This window comes from Quercus suber, unplaced genomic scaffold (genome assembly GCF_002906115.3).
Source record: "Quercus suber isolate HL8 unplaced genomic scaffold, Cork oak 2.0 scaffold_174, whole genome shotgun sequence".
NCBI lineage: Eukaryota > Viridiplantae > Streptophyta > Magnoliopsida > Fagales > Fagaceae > Quercus > Quercus suber.
Window position 1 is genome coordinate 641215 of NW_027069634.1, and position 14908 is coordinate 656122.

Genomic DNA, 14908 nt, shown 5'->3' on the forward strand with positions numbered 1-14908 from the left:
CTCCTCCTCAAAACAAGCACTCCCCCTCAAGAACTGCCCCCAAATGTTCTCCCCCTTTTTGACACAAATTGCCAAAGGGTTAGTGCTACAATTTTGTGAAAATGCCATCAACTTGAGCTGCTAAGACATCAATTTGGTCCTACATAGCGGCCAATCTCTCCGACTGCTTTCTTTGGCCATCACTGAGGGTCTTCTCCACTTCCTCAAGATGTTTGTGGAGGTTATCAAAGAACATTTTCAACTTGTCAAGCTGAGGAGTAGACTGTGGTTGTGTAGTGCTTGGTTGCTGTGAAGTATGGATGGCATGGACAGGTGAATCTGGCTTAAGAGTATAAGAGGTAGTAGAGAATAGATGTGCACTCTTTGGAGTTTTGGATGAATAACTCCTGCTGGCTTGTAGAGTGAACATAGAGATTGGTCGAGGACGAGCGATCATGTTCCCAACTGAGGGAGGAGTAACACCTTCTCTTAGAACGAACTTCATAATAAGACTACAGAATGGTAGGCACTCTCGTGCTACTGTTCGGGTTGCTGTCTTTTTTATAATGTGATAAATATGAGCACAGATGTCAATGGTGGTACCTGTTATGAGATTACATAGAAATTGTGCCCTTCCAAGGTTTATATACACCGTGTTGGTCAATGGATAGAGGTTTGAAAACATGATCAGCTTCAATGTTGTCAAATCAGGTGAAAACTTGGTAATACTAATGGATGTGCCGGCACTGGAAATGTCATGGTCAGGACCAAGAACTTGTAGAATGTCCTGAATCACTAGAGTACGATCATCATACGGAGTTAGATCGACATCCACAGGTCGTGTGATTTTGAGAAGGTCAACTATGGTTTCTGGACTAATGATGAACTCTGTTCCTCTTACCAGACAATGTAGTTCTGTCTCAAGATCAACTGTGTTGGTAAAACACTCCTTCACTAGTTCAATCATCGGATCAACAAAATTTCCAAATAATGCTGCCCAATCTTTTGCCTCGAAGATCCGAGGGACAAAAGTGGTGTCCAAAGTGTCAAATCTGACCTCCCGTTCCACTATAGGAGTTCCCCGGTCAAAAATGCTTGAGTAAGCATCTCGGTGTTGAGGAGTTCTGAACAACTCAATATTGAGTTCAGTAGATGACTGTAAAGAAGACCGTGTTCTTTTTGCAACAGGTAATGTATCCTCTTTTGTCATAACCTCTTTTCCTTTAGAGGATTGTCAAGACATCTGTAAGAGAGCAAACACACAACAAAGTACCAAATGCAATACCACAGGGAATCAACATCAACTTGATTAGATTCAGTTAAGAATGTGGGGAAAAATTTCACTTAATCATAAACACAAGAATCAGATTAATCATTAAGAGAACAAATGGTTAAAAAGATACACACTCCACATTGAAGCATAGAAACATCCCATGGAGCACAAACTCTCTAAAGACTAGAACCATAGACAAATGACCCAAAGCCACAAACCGAATGCACCACATAAACCCCAAACCCATATGTCAAATGAGTAAAGAGAAACTCTATCAAACGAATAATGTTCAGACAAGAGACAAGCATACTGAAGCACAGACAAGATACAAAATAAACTCAGCAACCAAAGACAATAACCTCAAACAAACATATTCACCATATTAGGCAAACCCATTTTTGAACACAGTATATCGCTGAACACATGTGCAAAGTTCAAAACAAGAAGGTAATGGTCAACATAGAAAAAAATGAAATGAGGGAAAGAAAACCCATACCTTATTCTTGATGTTTGATGAAGACATGACGCAGAAAATGAGAGCTTTTCAAAGAACCACGGAGTGTTGAGAAAGAATTTTTGAGGAGAAGATGAACAGACACTGAACTTCGAGGGAACAACTGAAAAACAGTTTTAAAATTTGTCTTTAAAACAAAAAACACACGTTTTTCGCGACTGGATCAAGTTGCCAGTAAGTCACCAGGTTAAGCCGTGAAACACTATGAAGAGAAGAAACTTGAGAAATTTCTCTAAGTATTTTTCGCGACTAGAAGGTTTACCCGCGGGATAGTCGCGACATGAGCTGAGAAATTCTCTGAGTACTTCTCGCGACTGGACCTTCCACCCGCGAACCAGTGGCCACACTGACCCACGAAAACAAGAAAACTCAAATTTTGGAAAAATTGTCTAAGTCTTTTTCGCAATTAGGGCATTTACTCGCCAGTTAGCCACGAAAAATCTTTGAGTGATCTCGCGACTGGGACATGCCACTGGGCCAACCTGCGACTTAGTCACCAAAACCGAGCAACATTGTTTTTGAAATTTTTGACCTTTTTGTAAAAACAAAGTATGATAGGCCACAAACTGAATGACCCCTTATGATAAAACCAATTAATTAATTAGCCAAGTTTTTAATTAATCAATTTATCATGCAATTGCGTGGAAGCACAAACAAATCACCAAAAACTAAATATGCAGCGGAAATTAAATAACACGGTGATTTGTTTACGAATAGGGAAAAACCTCGCGGCAAAAACCCCACCAGGTGATTTTCAGGTCACCACTCCCGAAACTCCACTATTATCAAATCAAGCGGTTACAAGTAAAGGAATCCCAAGTACCTTACCAACTTACAGTTGAACCCTTACCCTAGTACCCAATTGGACTTGATCTGTAGTGACAGTTCCCACCTTTAATGCATGGCTCCCAAGTACGTGACTAATCAATGTGCGGATCCCAGTACGCGACTTCAGAACACCAACTAAGGAAGAAAGGTTCGCTGTAAAGTTCTTCAATTCCTCCTTTATAATGAATAGCAGGAAGATGCTTGGTTACAAAACCCTACGGTGCAAATACACAGCAACCTCTTGAAGGAAGATGAACTAGGTCAAGAATTTCGTCTTTTGATCACAATTTGATTGAACAGGGATTGCTCAACGATATTGCAACTTCTGTCACCCTTGACGGCTCTTAAAACAATCATTTTATATGTTTAAGGTTAGAAGAAAAGAAGCCCAAAAACATATTCACGGATCCCAAGAAAATCAGATTGGAAATCTGAAATTTTAAATCTTGACAGATAGCAGGTGTCGAGGTAGCTGTCGAGAAGGTGTCGAGCTTTAATGAAATTGCACTTCAGCTTGCTTTTTCTTGGACAGACTTGATGACTTTAACACTTGACCTTAAAACCTTGTTTCTTGAAGTATTAAAAACACCTAGAACTACCCAATTACAAGTAGAGTGCGTTTTTTCAAAGGATTAGCCAATTTACATAAGTGACATATGTTCTTAACAAGCTCGATCGATCACACAGGTGTCGAGGAGGTATCGAGGTGACAGAATATTTCTCAATCGACCCGCATGGTGTCGAGACAGGTGTCGAGAAAGAAGACACAAACACAACAAGTGAATCTCGATCGATCCATCAGGTGTCGAGAATCTATCGAGGGGACAGAAACTTTCTCAATCGATCCATAAGGTGTCGAGATTGCGATAAGAAATGGCTTGAGAAGCTCAACAGATGACCAGGTATCGAGTAGGTGTCGAGGAAGTGTCGAGCCAACAGTAAAAAGCAGTTTTTCGAGAAGGGAAAAACACAGACATGAATGCAATCCAACACACATCTCAACCAAAGATCCACTCAACATATAAAGCTCTCAAAACATCTCTCAACAAAAATTTAAACACATGGATCCTCCAAAACACACACACACACTAAATAAGTCTAACCAATTTTATTTTTCAAAAAGAAGTTATGACAGTTTAGTGAGCATACATTAGCACATGTAAAACTTTTGTGATGGCCAAATCACATTGTACCTGCACATGTATCAAAAGTAGTAAAGAATATTGCGTGTTGTGTGTGAAAAACATCGCAAGATTGCATATGTATATACATGTTATGATGATCTGAGATAAGAGAAAATAACTTTTAACTCACACACAATCATAACTGTTTAATATGGACTATCACCTTTGAGGTACATCCTATAACTCCCACATCTCCTAGAATACACACTTGCAACCATATTTAAAGCATTTTTTTAATCTTTTTGCTTTTTATTTTCTTTGCATGTTTTCTTTTATTTTAGCATATCATACATGAGCATATAAAAGAGGGAAAAGAAATACCCAAGATGTTAAGCATTTGATATCGTACTTTTGCTATGCCGAAGCATACGAATGTCTTTGACACTGCACTTTTGCTATGCCGAAGTATACAGGTGTCATATTGTGATTGGTAGGCAACAGTGATGAGATAGTTATTTATGCCTTTCTCTTAGGATTTTCTAGTCCTACTCATCAAAAAGAGTGATATGAGTGTTAAGTTATAAGAGATAACCTAATCTTACTCATCACAAACAAGAGCCACAAAGCTCATTTGCTTAGTTGTGCATAGAGATGCTCATCTAAGTTACAAGAGATACAAAATTTAGAAAACTTTGTTTCATTAGCCATCCAAGGTACACAAGTACCAAAGTACACAGAACACACATTGTTTTTGTATTTTTCTAATTTTTCAATTTTTTTTATTTATTGTTTAAAAAAAAAAACAAAATAAACAAAACTGAAAGTAAACACACAAAACATGTTAACAAAGCAAAGCAAAAACTAGACTGACTCAGCAGAAAAGCAAAACACACAAGCAATGTAACAAAAAAAAAAAAAAAAAAAAAAAAAAATTTTTTTTTTTTTTTTTTTTTTAGTTTCAAAAAAAATAAAAAAAAATCTTTTTATTTACTTTTTCTTTTTAATGTTTTAAAAAAATTATAGATAAGGACCTTTTCTTTTCCTTTTAGAAGAAACCATAAATGTGGATTATGCTACATAATTATATATTTTGAAACATAAAAAATATGGAATAAGTTCAAGGCTTCAAGTCATTTCTTTAATAATATCTAAAAGTTGAAGTGTGGTATTTATTATTGCTACACTTCTATTGAGTCGCATCAACATATCAATTCAGTCTATTTCAGCCAACGTAGGACCAATTCAGTCCACTTCGGTCCATTTTGATCCATTTCCATCCATTTAGTCCATTTCATCCACTTAGGATCAATTCGACCCACTTCGTCCTAGTTTGGATCGATATGTTCTAGTTCGGTCCACTTCCATCCATTCAGCCCATTCAATCCAATTCGGTGCACTTTAATGAAAGCTTAAAAATTTTGTATATGAATACTAGACTCCTCAACTGTAGTGACCCAAAAGGGGGTCTTGCATTTCATGAAATCTCACATTGCCTAGGGAAGCACATGAGGATGTGCTTATAAGAAATGCCCTCCCTTGTTGTGTATGAGGCCTTTTCCCTAGTGCAACCTGGGGAAGAAAAAAACCTTGAGGGACTAAGAGAGCCTTCGGGCCACCCAAAGAGGACAATATCATGCACACAAGGGTGGGGCGTGACAAATGATATTAGAGCCATGGCCTAGCCGGAAGTGTGGGCCCCACACGCGAGGACGTGTGTGCCCATAAGGGTTGCATTTCATGGAATCCCACATTGCCTAGGGGAGCACATGGGGCTGTGCTTATAAGGAATGCCCTCCCTTGTTATGTATGAGGCCTTTTCCCCAACGCAACCTGGGGAAGAACAAAACCTTGAAGGACTAAGAGAGCCTTCGGGCCACCCAAAGAGGACAAGTCTTTTCTAAGATTGATCTTCGTTTTGGTTACCACCAGTTGAACATTAAGGGTGAGGATATACCAAATACGGCCTTTCGGACTAGATATGTTCATTATGAATTTTTGGTGATGCCGTTTGGATTAACTAATGCCCCTGCTGCTTTTATGGATTTGATTAATAGGGTATTTCATGAGTACTTGGTTCGATTTGTCATTATGTTCATTGATGATATTTTGATTTATTCTAAGAGTCAAGAAGAGCATGAAGAACACTTGAGGATTGTTTTACAGATTCTAAGAGAAAGGAAGTTGTATGCTAAGCTGAAGAAATGTGAATTTTGGTTGAATCAAGTAGTGTTCTTGGGTCATGTGATATCTAAGGATGGAATTACAGTAGATCCTAATAAGATAGAAGTGGTGGTTAATTAGGATAGGCTTACAAATGTGAGTGAGGTCAGAAGTTTCTTGGGCCTTGTTGGTTACTACAAAAGATTTGTAGAGGGATTTTCCCGCATTGCGGCTCCTTTGACACAACTTACTCTGAAGAATGTCAAATTCAAGTTTCAAAGAGCTAAAGCAAAGATTGGTCACAGCTCTAGTGTTAACTATCCCTTCAGGTACAGGGGTTTTGTCATTTATAGTGATGCTTCTCATAGGGGACTTGGTTGTGTGTTGATGTAGAATGGGAAGGTTGTGGATTATGCCTCTTGTCGGTTAAAAAATTATGAGAAAAATTGCCCCACTCATGACTTGGAGTTGGCTGCAGTTGTTTTTGCTTTGAAGATTTGGAGACATTATTTGTGAAAGTTCAATATGGGTATGAAACACCCTTGAACATTTAAACCCCAAATTATAAAAATATCAATTCAAGCTTTTTATCAAACAATTAATGTGCGGAACATGATAATAAGCCAATAACATAATTGATAGACAATCTAAGCCAAATATAAACACATCCACAGCAGTAAATATAAGGCAAAGATTAAGGGAAGAACGATACAAACACACAGACAACATATGATGTGTTATCGAAAAGGAAACCGAAGTCCTCAGCATTAAACCTCTCTGCCGCCCTCCAAGCGGTGATAAAATCCACTAAAGAATATAGTTGGGATACATGAACAACAGAAGACCCTCCAAGCCTAATCTATCCAGGTACCTAAGCCCTCCAAACTTCTTGCTCCAACGAGGTTACGCTGAACCTATTTCTTCTTTAGCTTCCCGGATTCCGCTACTTGACCATAACATCAACCAATGTATATTGGTTCCTTCCAAACTGCTTCCCTCAGCACCAAATAAACCTTCTCACAGACGTGGGTGTGGTGAGATAAGGATTTGGTAAAAGACCTCTCAAGAGTATGACAATGGAGAGGAAGAGAGTAGAGGAATTTGTAGAGTTTCTTAGATGAAGATTGGGGATGAGACAATCTTGTTTTTCTCTAGGGTTTTCTCTCACAAAAATTCTCTCTAGAAGCTCTCTACATTTTGTAGGTATAAGGGTCTATATATAGTGAGGTGATATGAGAATACGAAGAGACAAATTTTTGCAAACAAGGTAAATTGGCGGCTTGGTCTCGCGGCTTGTCCAAGTCGCGAAATCAAGTCGCAACATAATAGCCTGGCCAGCTTGGGACATTTGTCCTATAGTGTGACAGCTAGCGTGACCCTTCAACTTCCCTGCATGCATCTTATGTGCCTAGAGTTGGCGACTTGCAGCCGCGAGCCACCCGCGAGTCCTAGCCGCGAAGCTCTGCTTCTTTGCACATACTTGAACTTTTCTTCACAACTTCTCACACACTACCCTTACAATAATCTCACCTAAATACAGGGTTACTAAGGGCTTAAATTACAAACAAATTGGCACGGAATAAAGCCAACAAGATGGTTGACAAATTTCAACCTTACAATCTCCTCCTTTGGCTATTATGTGACAAAACCCTAAATCAAACTCTAGACTTAACGCGTGAGTTGGGAACAGTTGGAAAACTCACTCACACCTAACTCTAGAATCTGCGAAGCTTTAGTACCATAAGAACAAGTAACTCCTGAAACACAACAACACAATAAGTTCATTGTATACAGAAACTTGTAATGCATATGGAGCAAGCACAATGCGATCATGAACAATGGAATAAAGCAATAAACCATGGCAAGACCAAAACAGGTAATCACTATAGCCAAGTGATCACAATGCTCATTCACACTTGAAATGAACATCCAGACATTCAAGACACTAAACACAAGGTAAATTGCTTGAATGACCAACACTCAACCAATGCACAGTACATGAAGTATGTGCATCTAGGAACAATCCTACAACGGGCACAAGAGTGACAGTACTTAGAAAAAAATGCAAGACATTTAGTTGGAAGTACTGATTTAACGAGACACAAAGGCTGCAGAAAGCATGGCACAAACCACAAAGGCCCACAGATATGCATAAATAAACCCTTAAAGCTTACATAAGCAACATGGGTACAAACCAAAACATAAAGTGCTGAAACTGAATAACATCATATTATTATATATGCTTAGTATTTTGAGTTATCAAAGTTTTCTATACAAAAAATCAATTGAAAAAGAAATGATGAAGAAAAATCCCCCTCAAAACGAGCACTCCCCCTCAAGAACTGCCCCCAAATGTTCTCCCCCTTTTTGACACGAATTGCCAAAGGGTTAGTGCTACAATTTTGTGAAAATGCCATCAACTTGAGCTGCTAAGACATCAATTTGGTCCTACATAGCGGCCAATCTCTCTGACTTCTTTCTCTGGCCATCACTGAGGGTCTTCTCCACTTCCTCAAGATGTTTGTGGGGATTATCAAAGAACATTTTCAACTTGTCAAGCTGAGGAGTAGACTGTGGTTATGTAGTGCTTGGTTGCTATGAAGTATGGATGGCATGGACAGGTGAATCTGGCTCAAGAGTAGAAGAGGTAGCAGAGAATAGATGTGCACTCTTTGGAGTTTTGGATGAATGACTCCTGTTGGCTTGTAGAGTGAACATAGAGATTGGTCGAGGACGAGCGATCATGTTCCCAACTGAGGGAGGAGTAACACCTTCTCTTAGAACGAACTTCATAATAAGACTATAGAATGGAAGGCACCCTCGTGCTACTGTTCGGGTTGCTGTTTTTTTTATAATGTGATAAATATGAGCACAAATGTCAATGGTGGTGCCTGTGATGAGATTACATAGAAATTGTGCCCTTCCAAGGTTTATATACACCGTGTTGGTCAATGGATAGAGGTTTGAAAACATGATGAGCTTCAATGTTGTCAAATCAGGTGAAAACTTGGTAGTACTAATGGATGTGCCGGCACTGGAAATGTCATGGTCAGGACCAAGAACTTGGAGAATGGCCTGAATCACTGGAGTACGATCATCATACGGAGTTAGATCGGCATCCGCAGGTCGTGTGATTTTGAGAAGGTCAGTTATGGTGTCTGGACTAATAATGAACTCTGTTCCTCTTACCAGACAATGTAGTTCTGTCTCAAGATCAACTGTGTTGGCAAAACACTCCTTCACTAGTTCAATCATCGGATCAACAAAATTTCCAAATAATGCTGCCCAATCTTTTGCCTCAAAGATCCGAGGGACAAAAGTGGTGTCCAAAGTGTCAAATCTGACCTCCTGTTCCACTATAGGAGTTCCACGGTCAAAAATGCTTGAGTAAGCATCTCGGTGTTGAGGAGTTCTGAACAACTCAATATTGAGTTCAGTAGATGGCTATGAAGAAGACCATGTTCTTTTTGCAACAGGTAATGTATTCTCTTTTGTCATAACCTCTTTTCCTTTAGAGGATTGTCGAGACATCTGTAAGAGAGCAAACACACAACAAAGTACCAAATGCAATACCACAGGGAACCAACATCAACTTGATTAGATTTAGTTAAGAATGTAGGGAAAAATTTCACTTAATCATAAACACAAGAATCAGATTAATCATTAAGAGAACAAATGGTTAAAAAGATACACACTCCACACTGAAGCACAGAAACATCCCATGGAGCACAAACTCTTTAAAGACTATAGAACCATAGACAAATGACCCAAAGCCATAAACCGAATGCACCACATAAACCCCAAACCCATATGTCAAATGAGTAAAGAGAAACTCTATCAAACGAATAATGTTCAGACAAGAAACAAGCATACTGAAGCACAGAAAAGATACAAAATAAACTCAACAACCAAAGACAATAACCTCAAACAAACATATTCACCATATTAGGCAAACCCATTTTTGAACACAGTATATCGCTGAATACATGTGCAAAGTTCAAAACAAGAAGGTAATGGTCAACATAGAAAAAAATGAAATGAGGGAAAGAAAACCCATACCTTATTCTTGATGTTTGATGAAGACATGACGCAGAAAATGAGAGCTTTTTCAAAGAACCACGTGAGTGTTGAGAAAGAATTTTTGAGGAGAAGATGAACAGACACTGAACTTTGAGGGAAAAACTGAAAAACAGTTTTAAAATTTGTCTTTAAAACGTAAAACACACGTTTTTCGCGACTGGATCAAGTTGCCAGTAAGTCGCCAGGTTAAACCGTGAAACATTATGAAGAGAAGAAACTTGAGAAATTTCTCTAAGTGTTTTTCGCGATTAGAAGGTTTACCCGCGGGATAGTCGTGATATGAGCCCGCGAAATTCTCTGAGTACTTCTCGCGACTAGACCTTCCACCCGCGAACCAGTCGCCACACTGACCCACGAAAACAAGAAAACTCAAATTTTGGAAAAAATTTCTAAGTCTTTTTCGCGATTAGGGCATTTACTCGCCAGTTAGCCACAAAAAATCTCTGAGTGATCTCGCGACTAGGACATGCCACTGGGCCAACCTGCGACTTAGTCGCCAAAACAGGGCAACACTGTTTTTTAAATTTTTGACCTTTTTGTAAAAACAAAGTATGATAGGCCACAAACTGAATGATCCCTTGTGATAAAACCAATTAATTAATTAGCCAAGTTTTTAATTAATCAATTTATCATGCAATTGCGTGGAAGCACAAACAAATCACCAAAAACTAAATATGCAGCGGAAATTAAATAACACGGTAATTTGTTTACGAATGGGGAAAAACCTCGCGGCAAAAACCCCACAGGGTGATTTTCAGGTCACCACTCCCGAAACTCCACTATTATCAAATCAAGCGGTTACAAGTAAAGGAATCCCAAGTACCTTACCAACCTACAGTTGAACCCTTACCCCAATACCCAATTGGACTTGATTTGTAGCAACAGTTCCCACCTTTGATGCACGGCTCCCAAGTACGTGACTAACCAATGTGCGGATCCCAGTACGCGACATCAGAACACCAACTAAGGAAGAAAGGTTGGCTGCAAAGTTCTTCAGTTCATCCTTTATGATGAATAGCAGGAAGATGCTTGGTTACAAAACCCTACGGTGCAAATACACAGCAACCTCTTGAAGGAAGATGAACTAGGTCAAGAACTTCGTCTTTTGATCACAATTTGCTTGAACAGGGATTGCTCAATGATATTGCAACTTCTGTCACCCCTGACGGCTCTTAAAACAATCCTTTTATATGTTTAGGGTTAGAAGAAAAGAAGGCCCAAAAACATATTCACGGATCTCAAGAAAATCATATTGGAAATCTAAAATTTTAAATCTCGACAGATAGCAGGTGTCGAGGTAGCTGTCGAGAAGGTGTCGAGCTTTAATGAAATTGCACTTCAGCTTGCTTTTTTTTGGACAGACTTGATGACTTTAACACTTGACCTTGAAACCTTGTTTCTTGAAGTATTAAAAACACTTAGAACTACCCAATTACAAGTAGAGTGCATTTTGTCAAAGGATTAGCCAATTTACATAAGTGACATATGTTCTTAAGAAGTGAAAACATATATGTCCTAATAATCTCCCCCTTTGGCAATACGTGACAAAACTACAACAAACAAATGAGCATTTGAGAGAAGTCATAAATCACTCAACTCATATTCACTTGTTTGAATACAATAAAATCTATCCTAACACAAACTCTTGAAAAATTTTGCAAGAAGAGAGTTTATGGCAAGTAGACTTTGACAACCTGTATTTCGGGAACACCTTAAACAAAACTCATCAAGGCATCTTGTGTGAAACAGAAATAAACAGATTGCATACAAGTATAAAGAACGTGTGTATAAAGATAGAAAAGAAACAACACATGAAGAGAGAGGTGAAAGAAACATACATCCACATATATAGAAAATAAGTACAATGTATGTAAAATGGTCAAAGGACCTCATATACATGATCAATGTATCTAAAAGGTAAGAAAAGAAAAGATACATATAAAGCCTCACTACATGCCTCAGAAAAGTCAACACTCCTCCTATCAAAAATGTCCTATACTAACTCTCCCCCTAAAATAACTACTCTCATAACCCCAAAACTACTCCCCCTTTTTGTCACAAGTGACAAAAGGTAGAGTGTCATGTAGACATCTCATCGGTAGAGCTAGCATCCCCATCATCATCATCATCATCATCATCCTCAGAATCTAAAACTGCTGGAGTAGGTGGTGAAAGAGTAGCCTCTGGAGCAAATCCACCCATGGTCGCCTGTAGTCGTGCAATATGACCAACACGAACATTCACCTGATACAACTCAGTAGAGAGTGTATCAAGGCGAGTGTCCATGCGTTGCAACTGCGCCATAATATCTCCCAAAGATACATCGCTCGAAGAGGAAGAAGGAGCAGATGTAGATGGAGCTGATCTGGATGGAGCCGAACAGGAGGGAGGAGTGGCATTCGGCTGTCTCGACCTAAACTACGCCTCACTACGTTTTACGATAGCGGCATCTATGGCAGATATGTGTGTGAAGTGGTTGGATACAGGAAAGGGAATGGAAAAATGGCGTAGGATCCTCGTGATAGCGAAAGGAAAGATGAGCTTATCACTGGACGCCGAATCAAGATAAACATCTATGATAGACAGGATGAAGTGAGAAGGAAAGTCTATGATAAGATGCTCTAGAAGTGATAGCAAAAATCGAGCACGAGGCTCTGTGATAGAGTTATAGTGAGAAAGAGGATGGAGAACAAAAGTCATCACCATGTTGATAAATCTAGGACCTTTAGCAAAAGGCCTACATGATGTGAACTGATGCTCACCCCAATCAACAGGGCGCTGACAAAAGGCAGAGATGAGCTCATCTTTGGACACAGTCCTCAGACGCTCACAAGAAGGATAGTCAGGAAACTCTATCCTAGGAACCTTAAGCACATCCGCAACTAGTTGCGGTGTGACAGGGATGCGCGTACCTCGAACGCGAGAGAGGTACTAAACGATCTATCCCGTGCATGTTGGAGTAGAACTCCTGTATCAGTATGAGAGGGCAAGTGACTGAGATGTCACACAGTGACCCCCATCCCCTACTGTGAATGACAGAGGGAAGGTCAGTATCGGCGAAGTTCCCCAGAATGACTTGGCGTTCCAAATGAACACCTCGTCTGAAAAAGTTCTCTGAAAATGCCTTATGGGCATCTCCATCACGGAACCGAAGGTTAAGGGGAGCAGAATTAGAAGAAGTAGAAGCTCCAGAACGCAGAGGGTTCTGAGCAGGAGTGGATTTACGTTTGGGTGCCATAGACACTACTAATGTAAAAGAATGAGAGGGAGAGAGAGGAAAACACTCAGAAAAGTTCCCAAAATAGTTCAAATATGACAAATATATTAAACAACAAGTACGTATGCTTGAGAATGCATGAGCATGTGCATGCAAAACAAAAATTGCATCATGGGCTCAGCCCAATCCAATCATATCAGCACACAGCATATAGCACACATCTAAATGCATGTAAATATCATTATAATGCACATGAAATGCAATGTATGACATTTTAAAAGCATTTAAGTGAAAACTGAACCCAAAGTTTTAAGAAACACTCATCAATTTTGAAAAACCCCAAAGATTTCAAAAAATCCCAAAATCTAGGTTTTAAAACATGCAATGCATGAAAAAGGAAGGGAAAAGTGATCTTACCAAGTGATTGAAGCAAGGAATGGTCAAGATCCAAGTGGGTTGGAAGATTTAAGTGAGATAAGTGTGAAAATGAGATGAAAAGCCACGGAGAGATCGAGTGAGAAATGAGAGAAATCGCGATCAGACTTTAAATAGACACCTCAGTAATTCTCGACAGCTGAGGTGTCGAAAGGTATCGAGGAAGCTATCGAGAATTTGGCCGTCGACAGATGGAGGTATCGAGAGGCATCGAGATGCAAGATGAATTTCAGATACGAGAAGCTCAATCGATCGCACAGGTGTCGAGGAGGTATCTAGGAGACAGAAGATTTCTCAATCGATCCACATGGTGTCGAGATAGGTGTCGAGAAAGAAGACACAAACACAACAAGTGAATCTTGATCGATCCATCAGGTGTCGACAATCTATCGAGGGGACAAAAACTTTCTCGATCGATCCATAAGGTGTCGAAGAGGTGTCAAGATTGCGATATGAAATGGCTTGAGAAGCTCGACAGATGACCAGGTATCGAGTAGGTGTTGAGGAGGTGTAGAGCCAGCAGTAAAAAGCAGTTTTTTGAGAAGGGAAATACACAGACATGAATGCAATCCAACACACATCTCAACCAAAGATCCACTCAACATATAAAGCTCTCAAAAACATCTCTCAAAAAAAATTTAAGCACATGGATCCTCCAAAACACACACACACACACTAAACAAGTCTAACCAATTTTATTTTTCAAAAACAAGTTATGATAGTTTAGTGAGCATACATTAGCACATGTAAAACCTTTGTGATGGCCAAATCACATTGTACCTGCACATGTATCAAAAGTAGCAAAGAATATTGCGTGTTGTGTGTGAAAAACATCGCAAGATTGCATATGTGTATACATGTTATGATGATCTGAGATAAGAGAAAATAACTTTTAACTCAAACACAATTATAACTGTTTGATGGGGACTATCACCTTCGAGGTACATCCTATAACTCCCACATCTCCTAGAATACACACTTGCAACCATATTTAAAGCATTTTTTAATCTTTTTGCTTTTTATTTTCTTTGCATGTTTTCTTTTATTTTAGCATATCATACATGGGCATATAAAAGAGAGAAAAGAAATACCCAAGATGTTAAGCATTTGATATCGCACTTTTGCTATGCCGAAGCATACGAATCTCTTTGACACTGCAATTTTGCTATGCCGAAGCATACAGGTGTCATATTATGATTGGCGGGCAATAGTGATGAGATGGTTATTTATGCCTTTCTCTTAGGATTTTCTAGTCCTACCCATCAAAAAGAGTGATATGAGTGTTAAGCTATAAGAGA